Raw genomic sequence first — 19,607 nt, 5'->3', positions numbered from 1 at the left:
TAATGCTGTGATTAAGGCTGCACAAGAAGTCCAAAGCCTGGAGGTGTATCATCCCTATTAGGGAGTAGCTCAAGGTGCTGAGGTGTGAACAAAGGTTCAGGCCAAGCTTTGTCTCTTTGGGCATTTATCTGAACACCAAACTTTTTGCTTGTTCTGAGCTGAATATCATGTATAGTAGCAGTATTTCTATCATTCTTTTTTATGACAGCTTCCTATCAATGGTCTGGACATTTTGTCAGAAACCATGAATCAGATCGAGACAGAAGTACAATTAAATCACACTTGTTTATTAAATAAAAATAAAAAGGTAAATAGAAAAAGCGTAGTCAAAGCATAGCCAGAGTCAAGTAACTGGATCAAGTAGTCAGCCAGGCCAGAGTTCAATAACCAGATCTGGTAATCAGCCAGGCCAGAAGTCAGGGATCCAAGTAGAGCAACAGCAAGCAGGATAAGGAGGCAGAAGGGATGTCAGCAAGCCAGTCTTTAAACAGAACCGCAGGAGATGGTTTCTTGTGATGTGACCAAGACGAAGGCAGAGGTGAAGTAAGCTGGACAGCTTTAAGTAGGCAGGTCAGACGAGCATGATCAGGAACAGCTGGTAACTGTGGAGAGAGATGAGAGCTGGCAATTAGCTGACAGCTGAGCAGCCAGCCCAGAAAAGGAAGGGCTAAGCCAGCCCTGACACATTTATGTTATATTATTTAGATTGTACTTAACACTTTGATTTATTTATTCATTTAATTCATTCACTTTATTTATTTGTATAAGCATTGCCTTTGCAGGTTTTGGTTAATGGTTAAGGATTTTGATAAGGGGTAGCAGCTGGAATGGAGGGATTACTGTGTGTGCAGTAAGGGACATCCTCATCGGTCTGATAAGCTATCTATAGGAATAGTGGGCACTGACCTAATGCCTGTGTTTACTTCATGGACATCCCTCACCTGCCTCCAGTAATCTTTGGAGATGCCAATTGCTTTTCCAAGCAGTATTCTGGATGGTTAATTTTTCCCTTCACATTTCATTTTACAACTATGCTTTCAATAACAGATGGGAGGGACATGTGCCCCATACTGTAATCCAAGAAATTGATTTTACAGGCACAAGATCTATAGTAATTACCATGGGACATCCAAAAGCAGTCCAACTGAAGGGTGGGCAACACAGCAAACAAAAACCAACAGGGCCACATAGCAAAATGGTCAAGAAAGGCTTGATAGACTCAGAGGGCAGCTTGTAGCACCATACATCTTGAACCAGCAGCAAGAGGTCTGAACACCCACCTGGTAGAACTTAAAAATGCTTGAACAGAAGTCCAGGTGGCAGCCTTGCAAATCTGAGAAAAAGATGCCTGATGCTAAAAAGTGCAAGAAACACTAACAGATCTTGTAGAGTGCACCTAAACAGGGCAGAAAGGAACCTTATCCTTTAGATCATAGGTTCAAATTATAACTTGTCTTAACCACTTAGCAATGGTGGAATGAGAAGCAAGGAGGTCTTTGTGGGAACCTCAGAAAGTGCAAAGAAAGAATCTGATAACTAAAAGAGTCGGCAGCTGACAGGTAGACTTTTACAGCATACTACACATTAAGAAAGTGGAGAGAAATTTCCTTGGGTTGCTTCTAAGCAGGACATAAACAAGAAAAGAAATTGTCCTGCTTGAGGTGGAAGGAAGAAACCATCTTATGTTGTTTTGCCAGCAACACATTCAAGATGGATGGGGAAATCCTCCCTGCCATATCTTTGTATTAACAGTGGGACTCCCTCAGCATCAGAATACTGGTAATCAAATGCTGGTTTAGCCAGCAGGATCATTCAACAGAAACCAGTCTGACTACTGGCTTTTGTTGAATAGACAGGGCTGCACACGGGTTGAAATTCAACTGGCTCCTGCTGAACCAGCCAAGGTTTAATCCATGTATGGTCAGCTTTAGGCTTTAAAACAACCTTGTCCTTGTACAACATTAGGAAGGGTCCTGTTATGATAAGGCCGCTAACTCAGAGATTGTCAGGAAAGGCTTTCAGAGAGCAACAGTTCCGTGCGTGTCTGTGCGCCAGAAGCGCTATTGAAACTCTGTCATGACAGAGGAATCTTGCTGCCTGATCTACAGCATTCCCTGAGAGTTTCCTGTGTCCCTGATCCATTCCTGAGACTATCTGCTTGCCTTGTGACTATCCTTGCCATCCGCCAGCATCTGACCCCAGCTTGTCCACAACCTCTCTCCTGCCTGATCCTTTGGCTTATCTGCACCAGTCTGTTACCGACCCAGCTTGCCCAGTGACCTTCCTTCTGCCTTCTGCACCTGTTCCAGTACTGCTCTCCAGTGTATGACCCGGCCTGCCTGACCTTCCTGTGTCTCAATCCTTGGGACCATCCATCTGAATCCTGTGAGTGCCTGCCTTCCAGCTTCAGCTTCCAGTCTGCTGCATTCCACCTGCTCTTCCTGCTGTCTCAGCTACGTCCGGAGCACCAGACCTGCATACCATCTGTTGATCCTGTAAGGCACTCGTGCTGTCCTCCACTCCTGTGCCTCCTGTCAGCTCTACCAGGGGCCACAAGTCAGGACTGGAAGGGAGGCCTCCCTCTTCATATTGGGCTCAATAACCAGGTGCATGACAGAGATCCTCTGCGCAGAGGTGATAGCAATGTAAAAAAACACCCCAGATAGCAAGCAATTGAGCTGCAAGTTTGAAAATTACTTGCTAAACTATTGCTAGACTTGTCATGCTTCACAAGTTTGTTGCACAATTGCATCAAGTCCACATTGCATGACTCCAGATCAACTTTCCTTGCAAACATTCTGCAAGTCTGCTGAAAGTTCTGGTTCAGTTAAGTTGTGCAATTGTCATCCCTACACAGGGGTCACTGTGGCTGAATTTTCATGCTATAGACTTGCAGAGATCTTGCTGTAGACCACTGCAACTTTGCTCTTGCTAGAGACTTGCCACGCAATGTTTCTACAAATTTAAAAAAGTGTCAACTACAACTTATGCTTCAAGTGCTCTGCAAGTGTACAACTTGCCAGTAAAAATGTGCAGCAAGTTAAAAAGACTTGCAATTCAACACGGCCACAAAGTTGTGACAAGTTATCCTTGCTATCTGGGACCTTGCAAGTAAGGTCACACAGAGTAAAATCCCAAATAGATTCAAATGGTGGCCTCTGAAATGCTGAAAGAACAAGATTAAGGTCCCACAGGGACACAGGGGAGCGCATAGGGAGAGAAATGTGGGCAACAACCTATACAAAGTCATTACCTAGTGAGAAAGAAGCCAAGTGTCTCTGAAGCAAAATGTCCAATTCCGAGATTTGCCCTTTGATGATACTCAAAGCCAGATGATGATTCAGAACAGACTGGAGGAACTAGAGGGTACACCTCATGGAGTATTACCCAGGGTACATTTTCCTTGACTCTCACCAAACAAAATGGCCATTCTGGGTGCCAAGGTAGACTTTATGAGAAGTCGATTTCTCAGTCATTAGGAGGGTGGGGATGACAGAGTCTGCTAGACCATTCTCTATTAGTAACATGGCTTCAACAGCCAAGCTTGTAAAGCTAGCAGCCGATAAGCTGGATGGTGCATTGGCCTTGGTACAAAAGATCCAGACAGTCTGTGGGGACCTATGGAAATTTAGCCAAAAGTCTGGGTATGTTTGAGTACCAAATTCTCTTGGGCAAATTCAGTTCATTAAACTTCACCAGAATGAGCTCCATCTTGATGTTTCAGAGAAGGAGAGCCTGTAGGGGTAGAAAAGCATTGCTCAGGTTAAATTGACTCTGCAGCATCACCAGAGCATCCGCTGCAAATACCTTAGAGTCCTTAGACCTAGTAAATTACCTGTTGAAATTGTTGTTGAATCTGAGTGCTAGAAAATCCACATCCTTTGTCCCTTACTTGTGGCAAGGGCTTGAAATACCTTCAGATGGAGAGTCCATTCTCTAAGGCGTCGATGACTGTGAAAGTCCATTTGCCCTTTTCCAATGCCTGGGATGTGGATGATGGACAGCTCCAGAACATGCAGTTCTACCCAAGAGAAGATCAAGTCTGCTTTCTTTTGTAAGCATGATTTTTGTATCCAGGGTAGTTGATGTAGTCCATGACTGTAAATATTTAGCCAGCAGCATTGAGCAAAAATTAGTGCCACATCCAGTATTGAAGGAAAAGAGAAGAAAATCCCCTTGTGGTGGACTTTTAAGGCACAATATATTTGAGAATATGTTATTTTTAAGGTTTCAAGATATTTATTCAGAATTTTTTTTAGAAAACATATAAAAAAACAGGAAATGCGTAAACATATCTAAAACTTTATCACCGTCATTAGATATACAGTACAATCTATACTTGCATGGGAACTCATCTGAGCAGCATTTAAACCAAATGATCATGCAGTTGCATAAAGGCATAGGCAAAAGTTCCAACTTCCTGTGGACTGAGGTGTCTATAAGATTGGAACTTGGATCTTGGGTAATGTGTTTAATCCAGACAGCAGTGGTCTGGCAGACTGCCAAAGAAGCCACTGCAGGATTCATGGTGGAGGTCCCAAAGGATAAAAAGGGCCTTAAAGAGGGCTTCCATACACTTGTCTACTGGGTCCTTGAACATGAAGGCCATGAGGGTTTTGTTAAGACCAGAAATGGCAGGATCTCCTACATGAAAAGCTCACTTTCACAGGGAATATTCCACAATAAGATATTGCTGAGTGAAACCTTTCAGAGTAAACATTTTCTCTGGATGAGGCCAGTCCCATCTTGGACAGACTCCACCAGTGAGGGAACTGGAAAAGTCTTAACTAGTTTTGGAAATTTAAGGGACCCCATTCTTGAAACCTTTAGGGTGAGTAGACTCTGGCTGTTCAAATGCTAAACAGTAGGGTGCAGCATCAATAATGGTAGCAAAAGATTTGATCAGTTTGTATGAAATCACCAGCCTAGGTACGTCATCCTAATCTGATTCCCCTGAAGGGAAGGGATCATGAACCACTACTACTTACCCTCAGATAATGAGTTTGGTCCAAGGGCAAAATCATACTCTGATTCAACAGGTCATGCTGAATGAACACAGTTATGACCTCTGCTATCAATCATAGATTGCCCATGAAATTAAAAAAAAGTTGCAGAAAATTCCTCTCTGGTTAAGAAAAGGGAAACCTGTGTGTCAGATAGACCAGAAGAATGACCAGACGAAGGCAATGAATCATACTGGGGGCAACTACCAGAATAAAGGATCCTACTGCCCTGTGCAGATAAACTATCAAGCCCATTCTAGCTGTTAGCTGAGCCTGAACTATCAAAGCCATCTGACCCTTTTCCTTTGTACTTGAGATCTGCCATGCTCTGTGAAATGTTGTCTCCAGAATAGTACTCATGACCTTCACTGCTGTGAAGAGGGAGGGGAAGTCCTTGGCGAAGTTGGCACCATGTACTATAGTCTACTTTGAGCCCAAGTACCATAGTGAGAGCTATGTGCTGTGCCAATGGAGAAGGGTTAGGAACTGTTGCTGGATGGAAGGTGCATTCAGAAAGAGGAAGTGGCAGGTGGAACAGTTGCAGTGCTTACCAGGGCTGCACAGGTGCCTAATGACATCATAGCTACAAGTTTGTGCAGGTGTAGTAGTGCCAAGCAAGTGCCCCCAGGGTTTTAAAATGCCACCAGATTCAGCTTTAAAATCTGGAGAGGTGGTTTCTGCAACTGTGCACCCCAAGAGGCTAGTTAGGTTCTTGCCAGCTTGGGCAGAAATGTTTAAAGGGCTTCCGTTTCATACTCATTTTGTCTCATAGGGATCATCCAGTTTTTTAAGTCTGTTTTTGAAAGGACAAGTATCTTAATACCATTGTTTATTTCTAACAAACACATGTAGTCAAAGTACCCTGTATTTTTTTTTATTTTCTTCAGGTTTACAGGCAAGCCAAGCTGGCCCATAAAAGTTTTGGGGATTGGAATAAACCATAACACTGCTAGAAGTGTTTGAGCAATAACAACGCTTTTTTAAAAAGTTATTTAACCAAGCAATGAACTCTACAAACACACCTAGAGGTACCTGTGCTACACTGCTTGGCCTGCATTTAAATGTACTGTAGATTTATTGTCAGTTGCAAAATAACTCCAACAAAACAAAATTTTCGACATTTTGGGTGGGGCCAGAATCCATTTTCTACTACATGGGTGCTCAACTTGTGGCCCTCCAGCTGTTGCGGAACTCAAGCCCCATGAGGCATTGCAAGGCTGACAGTTACAAGCATAACTCCCAAAGGCAGAAGCATTATATTACTTGTAGTTCCGCAACAGCTGGAGGGCCATAGGTTGAGCACTCATGCAGGTCTTCAATGCTGTCTGTCAGGAAGATAAAGTGCATGGCCATGACAAAAGGTCTGCTCGTGTGTATACAGCAGTGTGTGGACCAGTATAGATGGTCAGGGCTGTGTGTACATTCACGTGTGTTTGTGCGAATTAGTGTGCATGTTCAGCACTGGTTTTTGGCACTCAGTGACCTATTAAAGACATAACATCTTTAAGTAATAAAATCATCAGTTTCAATGACTCGTAACCAGGCCTGCATTCTAATTATCCTGTGCTTTGACTTGCCTCCTATGTCTACTTGATTCTAATATCCTGCCGTAATCATTGGTTTCTGCATTGACTCTGTCCTCTGTTGTTTTGTACTTCTTCTGCCTGTCTGATATTGACCCCGGCTTGACTTTTGACCATATTTTGTCTCCTTCACCTGCAAATTTCTGTCCTCCATTTGTGTGACAGACTTCTGCACAAGTTCCAGTTTTCCAGTATTTCAGCAGTATCCAGATTGTCATCTTGCTACCCATGGTATCAGGACCTCCCACAGGCACTTGTGCCACTCCACTTCCTGATAAACCCTGTAACTAACTCCAGGGAATACTGGATACATGATACAGCTTTATCTATTAAATTATATTGTGAATGCAGGCCAGTGGAAACAGCATCCTAAAGTTACAGGATAAGCTTCGGAACACCTACCTTCATTCCGTAGAAGTGCTCCTATGTGCGTAGAAGCAATCTTATCCACTCTACCTACAAGTTGTGTTTTGAGATGGACTTGAAAGCCTAGCTCAAATCAAAACATTTATTTTAGTTTTAGATAGGGCAAGAGAGTTAAAATTTCTGTCAGATTTTCATTTTTATTTCACTTGTCATTCTTTCACAAAAAACATGAGGCTGCAGGGATCATGAAGATTTTAAAGCAAGGACAGCAATGAACACATGATCAGACGTTCCAACCACTTGTCACTCTACTAAACATTCTACATTGTTTTAAATATTTTTACACACATTAAAACCATAAACCTGGTGCAACAAGCAGTTGTTGGAATTGGGTCTCACTTACCTTAGCCTAAAAATATTCATTTTCATTAAAAACACACTGGTATTTGTCAGATAGGAACCCCCGTGTGCAGAGCATCCAACAATGTGCTTACAGCCAGGGCGACTTTCACCACAGTGAATTAAAATTTGTGTCAGAAACAGTCTGAGTACATATGTATCCTGTCAAGGACATAGCAAGTGCTTGGGGCCTTGGGGATAGGGTGAGAATATTAAGTGTCGAGGATATTGTAAAAGTTTTGCAGAAGGACATGCTGCAGGAGACGTTTAGGGACACGTGAGGTGCTCTGCTGGATGCATAGAAAGTACATGTGACACCCTGTCTGCCACATATCAAGTTCAGGATAACCCATTCAACAATCCAGCAACATAGTCAAAACATCGCCAGCAACCCATGTAATGTGGCAACACATGTACAGTACACACCGCTAAGGACATGGCAACCACATAGCCTATCCCACCAGGAACATAGCGTGGGGTACGCAGACATTTAGAGTTGTGATTTCATGTGATGTAACATGGGGGTTGATTTACTAAAGGCAAATCCACTTGGCACTACAAGCGCACTTGAAAGTGCACTTCGAAGTGCAGTCGCTGTAGACCTGAGGGGAAGATCTGAAATGATGGGAAGATCTGAAATGAGAGGAAGCCCTGCTGATCTTATTATCATGTGCAAGCTAAAATGCTGTTTTTTATTTATCTTGCATGTCCCCCTCAGATCTACAGCAACTGCACTTCCAAGTACAGTGTCAAGTGCATTTGCCGTGCACTTGTAGTGCAAAGTGGATTTGCCTTTAGTAAATAAGCAGCATTGTCTATATTTTATCATAAATGCTTTATTTTCGTTTTCGTTGTTACAACAGTTTGATATAGAATAGGAGATTCAACGTGACTCTGACAATAACAACCTGTGTCTATTGAACCTGTGGTCGAATGTGCCTAACCTTACCTCTATTAGTCCAAGATTATATAGAGAAAAGATTTGACAGAGAGAAAAGATTTGACAGAGAGAAAATATTTGACATAGAGAGAAAAGATTCGACAGAGAGAAAAGATTCTGGAATTGGGTGGGGGAATAAAAATAAAAATAATGATGATGATGAATGTTATTGGCTGATTGTAACCAAAGAGGAGGAGCAGTAAAATAGCTAGAACTAAGTACACACGTACAGCCAACTTACTTTCACTTACGATTGCTAGCAGAGAGAGACACACACACTGAATCATTTCAGAAGACAGTCAATCTTAGCTGGTCCGTTTGAATTGTCACTTGTCAGAGAACCCAAATTATTATTAAGCATAAGCACAGCAGCAGAACAATAGTGAAGCAAGCTAAAGTTGAACTTAGCTTTTTCCTAATAATCTGCTGCTATTGTGTTAGTGTGAGAACCTTATAGTGATACTAGTGTTGCTGCTAGTGTTGTTGTGATAGCCTCAGAGGCTGCCTGCGTTGTGGGGGGATTTATTATTATAGAATCTTGTTACCTGTCTGATCAGTGATCGCTATCAATAATCCACCAGTTTCTGTTTGAACAAGTATATAATATATATACAGAAACACTTGTAGATGGCCCAGGAACGTCCTCCAATGCCTCCATGTCGCTCTCACAATGGGTTGCCGCCATATTCATTATTATCAGTCACTCACTATCTGACACCTGACACTGTGAGACTTAGACCATTCATTCAACATGAACGACGGAGAATTGACAGAGCAACGAAAAACACACACGTTTATAATAATATTCGACGGAGCATCGAAACTGTACGACGCTGCAATTGTACATTTCCGGAGTCAAATTCTCCACCTATAGGCTATATAGAGTTTAGAAGCTCCGTTGAATCTTCTTTATACATTCGACAGACACCATAAGCCTTCAAAGACAGATTCGACCGTAATTCATGTGGATTTTCGGACGAATGCAATTTTTGAACGAAAAACAAAATAAATAAAAACGAATTTCAGGAGTAACTAAATAAATACATTTTTCGGACGAAAACAAAATTGCGAAATGAAATATTTCACTCTGCACATGTCTAGTTTGCAGGCCACACAAAACATAAAGTGTTTTTCAAAGATTGAAAACAAACTGCTAAAAGAAGTAAAAAATATCTATTATATTGTTATTGATAGAAATTTTTTTTGTGGTTTTGGTTCATTTGTGTGTGGACTAAAGCGTTGTTTAAGGCTTCATGCACACACGCTTAAAAAAGAAAAAACATCTTTAATGTTACAATAGGTATGTGCATTTATGTATGTACATACAGTTATGCGCTTATGGCGTTTGAGCATTAATGCATTCTACTGGCATGAATATTAATTTATTCTGGCCATTGGAATACATTTCTGCATGTGTAGCTACAATTAAGTGCATTTTTTCTGCTTAAAAAGCTTCTTATAGAACATGCCTGGTGCTTTTTCTTTATTTCTGCCTGTAAATGCTCCTCTTCAAATATTCCAGTAAATGCCCTTGTGTGCATGGCCCTATAAACTAACGTAGAGGTGCCTTTAAAGGTATGAAAAAAAAATGCTGACCGTCTATATAAGAATTGTTTTGTGCATGAAGCCTTTACAGTGGGGATCGAAAGTTTGGGCACCCCAGGTAAACAAGTGTATTAATGTGCATAACGAAGCCAAGGAAAGATGGAAAAATCTCCAAATGGCATCAAATTACAGATTAGACATTCTTATAATATGTCAAAAAACATTAGATTTTATTTCCATCATTTACACTTTCAAAGTTACAGAAAACAAAAAAAATGGCATCTGCAAAAGTTTGGGCACCCTGCAGAATTTATAGCATGCACTGCCCCCTTTGCAAAGCTGAGAACTGCCAGTGTCATGGATTGTTCTCAATCATCGTCTGGGAAGACCAGGTGATGTCAATCTCAAAGGTTTTAAATGGCCAGACTCATCTGACCTTGCCCCAACAATCAGCACCATGGGTTCTTCTAAGCAGTTGTCTAGAAAACTGAAACTGAAAATAGTTGACGCTCACAAATCTGGAGAAGGCCATAAGAAGATAGCAAAGCTTTTTCAGATGTCAATATCCTCTGTTCAGAATGTAATTAAGAAATGGCAGTCATCAGGAACAGTGGAAGTTAAAGCAAGATCTAGAAGACCAAGAAAACTATCAGACAGAACAGCTCACAGGATTGTGAGAAAAGCAATTCAAAACCCACATTTGACTGCACGATCCCTCCAGAAAGATCTGGCAGACACTGAAGTTGTGGTACACTATTCCACTATAAAGAGATACTTGTACAAATATGGTCTTCATGGAAGAGTCATCAGAAGAAAACCTCTTCTACGTCCTCACCACAAAAATCAGCGTTTGAACTTTGCAAATGAACATATAGACAAGCCAGGGACATTTTGGAAACAAGTTCTGTGGACCGATGAGGTTAAAATATAACTTTTTGTCCAGAATAAGCAAAGGTACGTTTGGAGAAGAAAGGGCACAGAATTTAATGAAAAGAACCTCTGTCCAACTGTTAAGCATGGGGGTGGATCAATCATGCTTTGGGGTTGTATTGCAGCCAGTGGCACAGGGAACATTTCACGAGTAGAAGGAAAAATGGATTTAATAAAATTTCAGCAAATTTTGGATGGTAACTTGATGCCATCTGTGAAAAAGCTGAAGTTAAAGAGAGGATGGCTTCTACAAATGGATAATGATCCTAAACACACCTCAAAATCCACAAGGGATTACATCAAGAGGCATAAACTGAAGGTTTTGCCATGGCCTTCACAATCTCCTGACCTCAACTTTATTGATAATCTATGGATAGACCTTAAAAGAGCAGTGCTCGACAGACAGCCCAGAAATCTCAAAGAACTGGAACACTTTTGTAAGAAAGAATGGGCAAAGATACCTCAAACAAGAATTGAAAGACTCTTGGCTGGCTACAAAAAGCATTTACAAGCTGTGATACTTGCCAAAGGGGACAGTACAAGATATTAACTCTGCAGGGTGCCCAAACTTTTGCAGACGCCATTTTTTTGTTTTCTGTAATTTTGAAAGTGTAAATGATGGAAATAAAATCTAACTTTTTTTGACATATTATAAGAATGTCTAATCTGTAATTTGATGCCATTTGGAGATTTTTCCATCTTTCCTTGGCTTCATTATGCACATTATAACACATTTTTACCTGGGGTGCCCAGACTTTCGATCCCCACTATATGTCCAATAATTATAGTGCCTAGTAAAGCAAATAGTGTATACATGAGGTTTCCAGAAAAGAAACCAGAAAAGAAGAAAACAATTGTAAAATAATCATAATGTTGCTTACCAAGAAAAAGGCCTGTCATTTTTCTGTGATATTCTTTTTGTGGCAAAAGTATTACCTGTGCTAAGGCTAGTTGTAGACCATGCTGGACATCATTCAAACCGGGAGACTGAAGACATCTAGTATTTATAGTTCATGCAGCTAGAATGTACATAATAAGTTTGCATGAAATCAACTTCTACACACACCTTAAAATCTTAGCATGAAGCCCGATTATAGTTTTCTATTTTAAAGTAAATATTCACAAACATAAAAGAAAATAGCCATGCAGCTTGAAAATTACTTCTTTAGATAGTCCTGTGCTTATTTTTTTGATGGTGTATACAGTCCAGACTGCAAAACAAATGCAGCAATCAAGATAAAATATATGAGAAACACTTATCAAAAAAATATATTCTTTGTATTGAATAAAATGACAAGCAATATCAACGTAAAAGTTCATTTTCTTTTCATTTTATTTACAAAATGTATTAAAACTCTGTACACACCTCATTTAAATGAGGGTAGATAATCTGTCCACACATGCAGTTATTTGTCTTTACAGCCATAAGTTTGCTTGGCAATTTTACTGCTCACCAATCTGCAGTTAAAAAAAAAACTGAAATTCAAACAAAACAAAATAAATGTTGAGATACAAAGAAAAATATATATCCCAAAAGGTTCTACTGCTGACTTTTCTCAGTTATAGCAGGAAAATGTAAGCAATCAGTAATTTTTACATGCATTTTGTTTTTATTAAAAAATACCGAACATCCCTGCTTCGGTATGAAGCTCACACTCTTAAAAATGGTTTCATTCATAAACAAACTTAGAAGTTTAACACTCCCCTGGATAGAGACCTCCATATAAAAAAAGAAAAAAAAAACAAAAAAAAACGAGAACAAATCTTGGTTGCTCTATCACAGGAAAGGTTAACATAACTAGGAATACATGATTCTAGCATTTTCTGCACAGCGTTTCGTTTCCCAAAATGGGATATTAATAGCATTAAGACCTTGAAGAAAAAAATCACAGTTCCATTAGAAGTTCTACTTCTCAGCTGGCGTTCTTGTTTCTTTACTCATAATACACTGTTCTTTCACACATAGGTTCAGCTGAGAAGGTATGAAAAGGCCAGTCTTTATATATATATATAGTTTTGGAAAAAAAGTACATTACATATCTGTGTTTTTATAACAAGACAATTACAATGGTGTTGAATGAGATATTTTATGATGTTTATGGGTGAGGATCAATTTGAGTTTCCCCCTATTTATTAACAAAGGTCTCAGTTGCTGAATTTCTTGCTCTCCTTATAAGTTTTAATAGTATTATAGGTTTAAAATGGTGCATAATACCTTTCAGGTACACACTAACAGCACCCGGTTAATAATGCAGCACAAAGTGCAATGAATGTTCAAAATGTAGTCACCAGTTGCAGTCAATTTATTTCACCTTTCTGTGGAATGAGAAAGGCTTATTTGACGCTGTTGGTATCCACAATCTGCAGATAGTCACTTTGTTTTCTACTACCTTATTAAAAAGGCTGATCATTTCAAAGGAGGAAAAGAGAACAATCTGAAACATGTACACAAACTACAGACACAAACCAATGTAAATAAATTAAATATTACTGACAATATAAAATTAACTGCTATTAATTGAGGAATTTTGTTAATTTGCTTTAATTCTTTAAGAAATAGGAAACCCTAATTTCAAGCTTCAATACCTTTACATTTCCAGATACAAGACTTTAAGGAAACATATTTACTTTTTACCCACTCTCTTCCAATAAAATTCAGATTTATTTCTTAGAATTTTGGACTGCTTTTTAAAACTTAAGAATTTATTCATGGGAAAAAAAGAACACCTTTCCAAAAGCAGGTGTTTTTTTTTATAATTTAGTAGTATGACCTGAAGGGGAAATGGTATTACCATCTGGGAGCTGTTCTGGTTTCCAAAGTTACATACAAGCAATAGTTACACAATTCTGTTGACTGCATGGTGCTTTTAAATGGAAGACATAAGTAGTTTGGATAAATTCTCTACATGAAAAAATAATTTTCTATTTTTAATCATAACATTTTGTCTTTCAAGTTTTGTACAACACTTTTTGTTATGTTACTGAAGTCAAAATGCTTAATTTTTATACTTTTTTGTAAATGTAAAAGGAATGGTAATTTAATGCCATCATTTAATGCCATTTTTACCAGGATATAGATGGTCTTGGAAGTGTCTGTCTTAAGAATGATGTTTTTAATAAATGTAAACTACTGTCTAAGATATAACAGGTAAAAAAAGGGGTTGTGTAAGCAAAATGTAAAAATACTTTAAGGAGAACAAACCTTGTGAACTGAAATATGGGTTTTATTCAAAATGTCCTGACTTATCGCTATTTACTGAAGCTGTTTACATGTATCAAACACCTGGCTGACATTGGGATATCATTACTTGTTCTAATGATATATTGTAAAATAATCACGTGGGGGGCTGCAAAAGATTGAGCAGTTTTAAGGGAAAAAAATGTGTCGTTCGGAGAACAGCAATATGATACTCTAGGTTCTGATTGTGTACAGATTTTTCCTGTTTCATTCAGAACATCTAAAGTGGGCCTAGCCTTACAGAAGTTCTTTTACATTAAATATTATATATGCATATCTTTCATGTACCTATTACCTCTCAAGGAATTCATAGTGCTCCCCTTGGCAGTGTCTTTATCATCTTTCAACCCAGAAGACCAGCATCACAGAAGGTGATCACCTACTTTTCAAGTCTAAAATCCTTCTTCTGGATAACACAATTATTTAAATCCTGGTGCCTGCACATTTAACTTTATGGCCTGTGTGTACTTATGTACAAATATGCTAGGGGTTCTTGCTGCTTTTAACCCTGCAAACTGCTAGGAAAAAAAAAACAGGCTAAAGACATGCTTTTTTCTCTTCTCTGCAGAAGGCTGATGAATTCATTCTCCAATGTTCCTCGCAGGCTAACTTTGAGAGATTCACTTTTACTGACATTCAAAACATATGTAAATCCTGAATCTGCGGTATGTTTGTTTGGAATGATGCCTTGCTATATACAGTTGCCTTAAGCTATTTATTTTTCATCTGTTGCAAAGTTTCTTATCCTGAAATACTACCACTAACAGCACTTCCCGATGCAGGCTAATGTCATGAAGCTGCCTTCAATAAGCAGCAGCATTGTGAGCCTACCATGCACGCTGCTTTAGTTAGCCACTGGGCTGCCCTATGAGATCTACAGAGGCATGCACAGATCTGATGTGCAGTCCAACAACCAAATGAAGGAAGGTGATGTACAGCAAGCTGTCAATTGTGTGGCAGTAGTTTAGTTTAGTGTTATCAAGCTGCAACAGGAGGTGCTGTTATTGGCAGGATTTCCATTTAAGAAACTTTGTAACAGATTCACCAAAATGGTTTGCTTAAGAAAAGTTTATATATTAAGACATGACACTAAACAAACTAGATTTTGGGTTCACATACATTTTATGGACTGCTTTTTAATGAATTACAGTATCTTTTTTTTATTTTGTATGCTGTTGCTATAAAGTGTGACATGTCAAAAATGTATATATGCAAGCTTGAACAATCACAGATAGGTACACCCTACACAGAATACAGTATATGATGTAAGGCTATTTATAAAGCAATCTTCTTCTTCTGGAAGGGCTTTCCTACATATTATATATATATTACACCAAAATCACTGTCAGATAAAATTACAGGTTTATACTGTGTGTTCAGCCTATCACAACCCCTTTAAGGTGGGACTATCAAATGTTCTGACAACAGAAGTTGACACTGAAACCATCAGTGAACGGAAGAGCTAAATTCTAAACTTAAAATGTACTAATGTAAAAATATACTACTGAATATATATTTTAAAAATCTTTAGCCTAGTAAGAATACAGCTTTTATTATAGTAAAATATGGCTGGTAGTAAAAGTGAGGCAATGGAGAATTCACACAAGACAAATTTACACTATAACAAGTTAGATAAAAGAACCTTGCTTCAATTAGAGATGTGTCACATTTTTTAGGAATAAATGATCAGAGATCACAAGACCCATTATGAGTGGAAATGGATGATAAATCACATGATCCATCCATTTTTTTTTTGCTTCTCTGTCTCTTTCAACTGTTGAGAGTTTGGCAGTCGATAAGAAAAGTACACACTGATGTCAACGGAATGCAGTTTGACAACATTCATGTATGTACATTCTGTTATTTATACCACACTGAATAACATAAATGCATGTTTAGATATTGATATATCATTGGTTCTTACATTCTAGCAAATAATGGCTCAGTTGCCCTGAGCACTTACTATAAAAGATATACAACACAAGAGTCACATCTGCAACCTCTGATGAGCGTGGTATTGACATGTCTCAGGCACCATAATTACACAGTAATATTTATGTGGTATAGTACAGTATTTGAAAAAAATGATATCTAGCCAATAGAAATAGAGTTATTCTAAGTGAGTGCAAATTAGTGTGTTCCTCAACACAACTGCTACTCATGTATTCAGTTATTGTGGAGAGAACAAAAAAATTAACATTTTATCCAAAATACTATCTTTGGGCCAGAATCACATTTTAATCAATAAAGTTTGGTAAAGAAAGATGACTGCCTCTCAGTTGTATGATGGATTTTTGATGACTGGTTAAAAAAGCAGAGAAAAGTTACCTGACAGAATCTTTTACAAATCGTTGTTTTGTGTTATGATGGAGATCCTCTGCACAATGCTGAGGTATTATACATCTACCTGACAAATGCTACTTATTATGGAAACTTTTCTTTAAAGTCAATGCAACTGAGAGTAAAATATAGTGCAGTATATATCAAAGCAACCATTTCTCTGTGCTATTATAATGTATACAAGTCTTTGAAAGAGATTTTTACCTAGAGCTTAAAGTTATATTATAGTGAATTGCACATTTTACAGAACACACAAGGGTCAAAGCAATCTGTGATCATGACTGACACATTTTCATTGTGTGTCAGCGTATCAAGATTTAGTGCTTTAACTCTTGGGAGTCTCTAATTCTGCTGCTCAGTTTGCTATTTTCTTTTAACTTCTTTGTTTTAGCTCGAGGATGTGTTTGAATTAATGGCCAGATCATTTCAATATAGTTTATGTAAAACTGGAAACTGGAACTTATGTATCAAAAGATGGTTTTAAATATCTTAGTTATATATCTAATGTTGGGAAATGGTTTAGTATCTCTCCTTAGGCTACTCTGTATCTTTTTTATATTTTTAATGCGGTTGTACCATAAGATTTTTCAAATGTATATGAAAATATGTATCATTAAATTAACTGCATATTTTTTAAGTATATTTAATGAGATCGTACCATAAAGAGTACAACATTTTTTATTTTCCTAAAAGCATTTACAATATAATAACATAAATCAATAAATATTGCAAAAGAGCCATTTTATCAAGACATTTTTCTAGCTTTTTTGTCTAACATTTCCCTAAACTGTGTAGGAAATGGCCATACATATTTTGGGTTGCTTTTTTAAAGGAGTAGAATGTTCACTTAGACCTGTAACGTTGTGTTCACTTTATTCATCCAATCATGCACAAGTGGAATTAATATTTTTATTTTTTTATTTGCCTGAACAGCCAAGTGGACACACCATTACTAAACTAAATGAACAGTTTATCAAATCAACCCCATGAATAAAAGGTTGTAACGTAAGTAGATATGTCGACCCATGTACTGCATGTGTACATACACGTGTCTACTATGTGTACCTAGGTTCTGTTATTTACTTACAATATGTTTGTGAAGGTTCTTATTTATCCAGATCATGGTATTGGTAGTATAAGTTAGTTACTTTCAACTAAATTCGTTCTGTAATGTTAAAGATGTTTTTAAGCTCATCCAAGCCACATCTTTAGTTCTAATGAGTGTCAGGAATATAGCCTGAGGTGATTGTAACCTGCATTTGAACTGTAGAATTGGGTTAGATATGCTGCAAAATGTGTTTGCCATTTAAAAAAAGTTTAGTTGATTGTTTGTGTGACTACTACTAGCTATTTACTTGCAAGTAATGCCCCCTGCCTGTTCTAACCTGTCTCTGCCCAACTACCTATGCCTATTAGCTAGAGGCAGGACTGATGAGCTCAAAAAGGTAATTCTGATTTTTCTAACCTTTATTTCATACCAGTAACTAAGCCGTTTACTCATGTTACAATTTGAAAGGTGAGCCAAATTTAGGTTTATAAATTTCAGAAGCTAAGTCTATTATGTTTTTTTTTATGTGACATAGTATTGAAATCTCAATAAACAACAAAGTAAATTAATACATTCCTCTCCACAGTCTGTATTGATACAGTTGTTATAGTCATAATCTTATATAAGTAACATTATAATTTGCTTTTTCAATTTAGACATTGTTGCAAACATTATCGTGGTCTTAAAAACATATGTCATACTGCTATATCTTGTTATTAACTATCATAATTTTTTTTAACAAATGTGCCATGTTTGTGAATAAATGCTTTCTAGCTTGAAAAGCATTGTCCTGATTCATAAAACACTAGACTAAGATGCAAGAAAAATGCCTAAATAAAATGTTGCCAGTGCCTATAGTTGATACATAAGTTCCAGGAAGTTGACATTTTTATATGTCACATTAAGCCTATTAAAGCACTGAATGAGTCACTACTTAATTTCTTAAGCAGTGCCTCAGATCTTTAGGTAAAAAAATATATTTAGATATTTATTTATATATATATATATATATATATATATATATATATATATATATATATATCCTGAAATAATTATGGTTGTTTTCTTTTTCTTCCATGCCTAAATGTTGCATTCATTGTGTTTATCTCAAAGGAAAGACAGAGGTTTCACTTCAGGTATAGGCTTTACCATTATTAGGAAGAACCCAAAAGACATTGTTAGTTACCAGGCTGTCCGTAATAACATATAACAGCATTACTAACAATAACAGCATAAACATGTTAAAGTAACACTCAGTAGTTTAAAAGTGCATTCACTCTACACACACAATAAATTAAATGTAGACACACAGTGATCTCCTTTACATAATGGTAAGACAGTTTTTATATTTTTGACCCCTGACAGCTTGAGTGATTTTAGTGAGACAAATAGCAGGTAGCTACAACAAAGATGAGACAGTGGGAAAGTGTTACTCACAAGAGAGTGAACGCACCTTTAAAAATGCATATAGACCATCTGGGGCCCTGTAGAGTGCTTATAATCAATGGCTTTTATAGAACGTGTTCTTTACAAGAGTACATTTTCTTACATGAGATAATCTTATCTTGTGGCCAGTTTAAGATTTTTATTTTTTTTCAAGCAAAGCATTAGCATTTTAGTTTGCATTGTTGTGAGACTCAGAATGTTCCATAAGGCACTGAAGGAAAAAAAAATCAGTTCTTTCTAGTAAAAGTTCTTTGCACCATCAGCAATTTGTGTTATTCCCGACACCAAGGAAAGAGTATAACTGGCTCAGTTGGTGAGGATGTAGGAGGAAGCCTCATTTTCAATTTTAACCCAATCACTTGGTTCTTCTGGATATCTGCAAAAAATATTGTTATATTTACTTTGAATTCAATAAAATAAATATATCATGAATTCCAACTGTAGAGGGCTAGGCCTGAAATAAGACTTTGCAGGCACTGTTTTACCATCATTGGCACAGGAATGATTGAATGTTAACCTAGAGAAAAACAATTTAGATAAAAACATTTTCCTGCATATTTCAAACATTTATTTTTTTTGTTCAAAAAAGTAATAGAGGGTTGTATAGGAATACCCGAAATCTATGGGGTTGATTTACTAAAGGCAAATAGGCTGTTCACTTATGAATGACTGAAGTTCTGCTGACTTTCAGGATTCAATCATGTGCAAGAAAAACTACTGTTTATTTATTGTCCTTGCATGTTTTGAGGGTTTCTTTGCAAAGTGAATT

The 19,607-nt window shown here is 37.7% G+C and overlaps 1 protein-coding gene across 2 annotated transcripts in view; it reads right to left on the bottom strand.

Annotated features, from left to right (window-relative positions):
* Positions 1–12,081: 12,081 nt before the first annotated feature.
* Positions 12,082–19,607, bottom strand: part of GRIA3 (glutamate ionotropic receptor AMPA type subunit 3) — a 388,948-nt gene continuing 381,422 nt past the window's right edge. For both annotated transcript variants that reach the window (XM_077478276.1, XM_077478200.1), the window contains exon 16: positions 12,082–19,214. The gene's annotated coding sequence lies outside the window, so the exon portion shown is untranslated. The remainder of the gene's footprint in view (positions 19,215–19,607) is intronic.

The sequence above is a fragment of the Lithobates pipiens genome, unplaced genomic scaffold (genome assembly GCF_037356315.1).
Source record: "Lithobates pipiens isolate NorthernLeopardFrog02 unplaced genomic scaffold, aLitPip1_a1.2 Scaffold_1, whole genome shotgun sequence".
Taxonomy (NCBI): domain Eukaryota; kingdom Metazoa; phylum Chordata; class Amphibia; order Anura; family Ranidae; genus Lithobates; species Lithobates pipiens.
The sequence above is the reverse complement of the archived record's forward strand: the minus strand, read 5'-3'. Positions and strand labels throughout refer to the sequence as shown.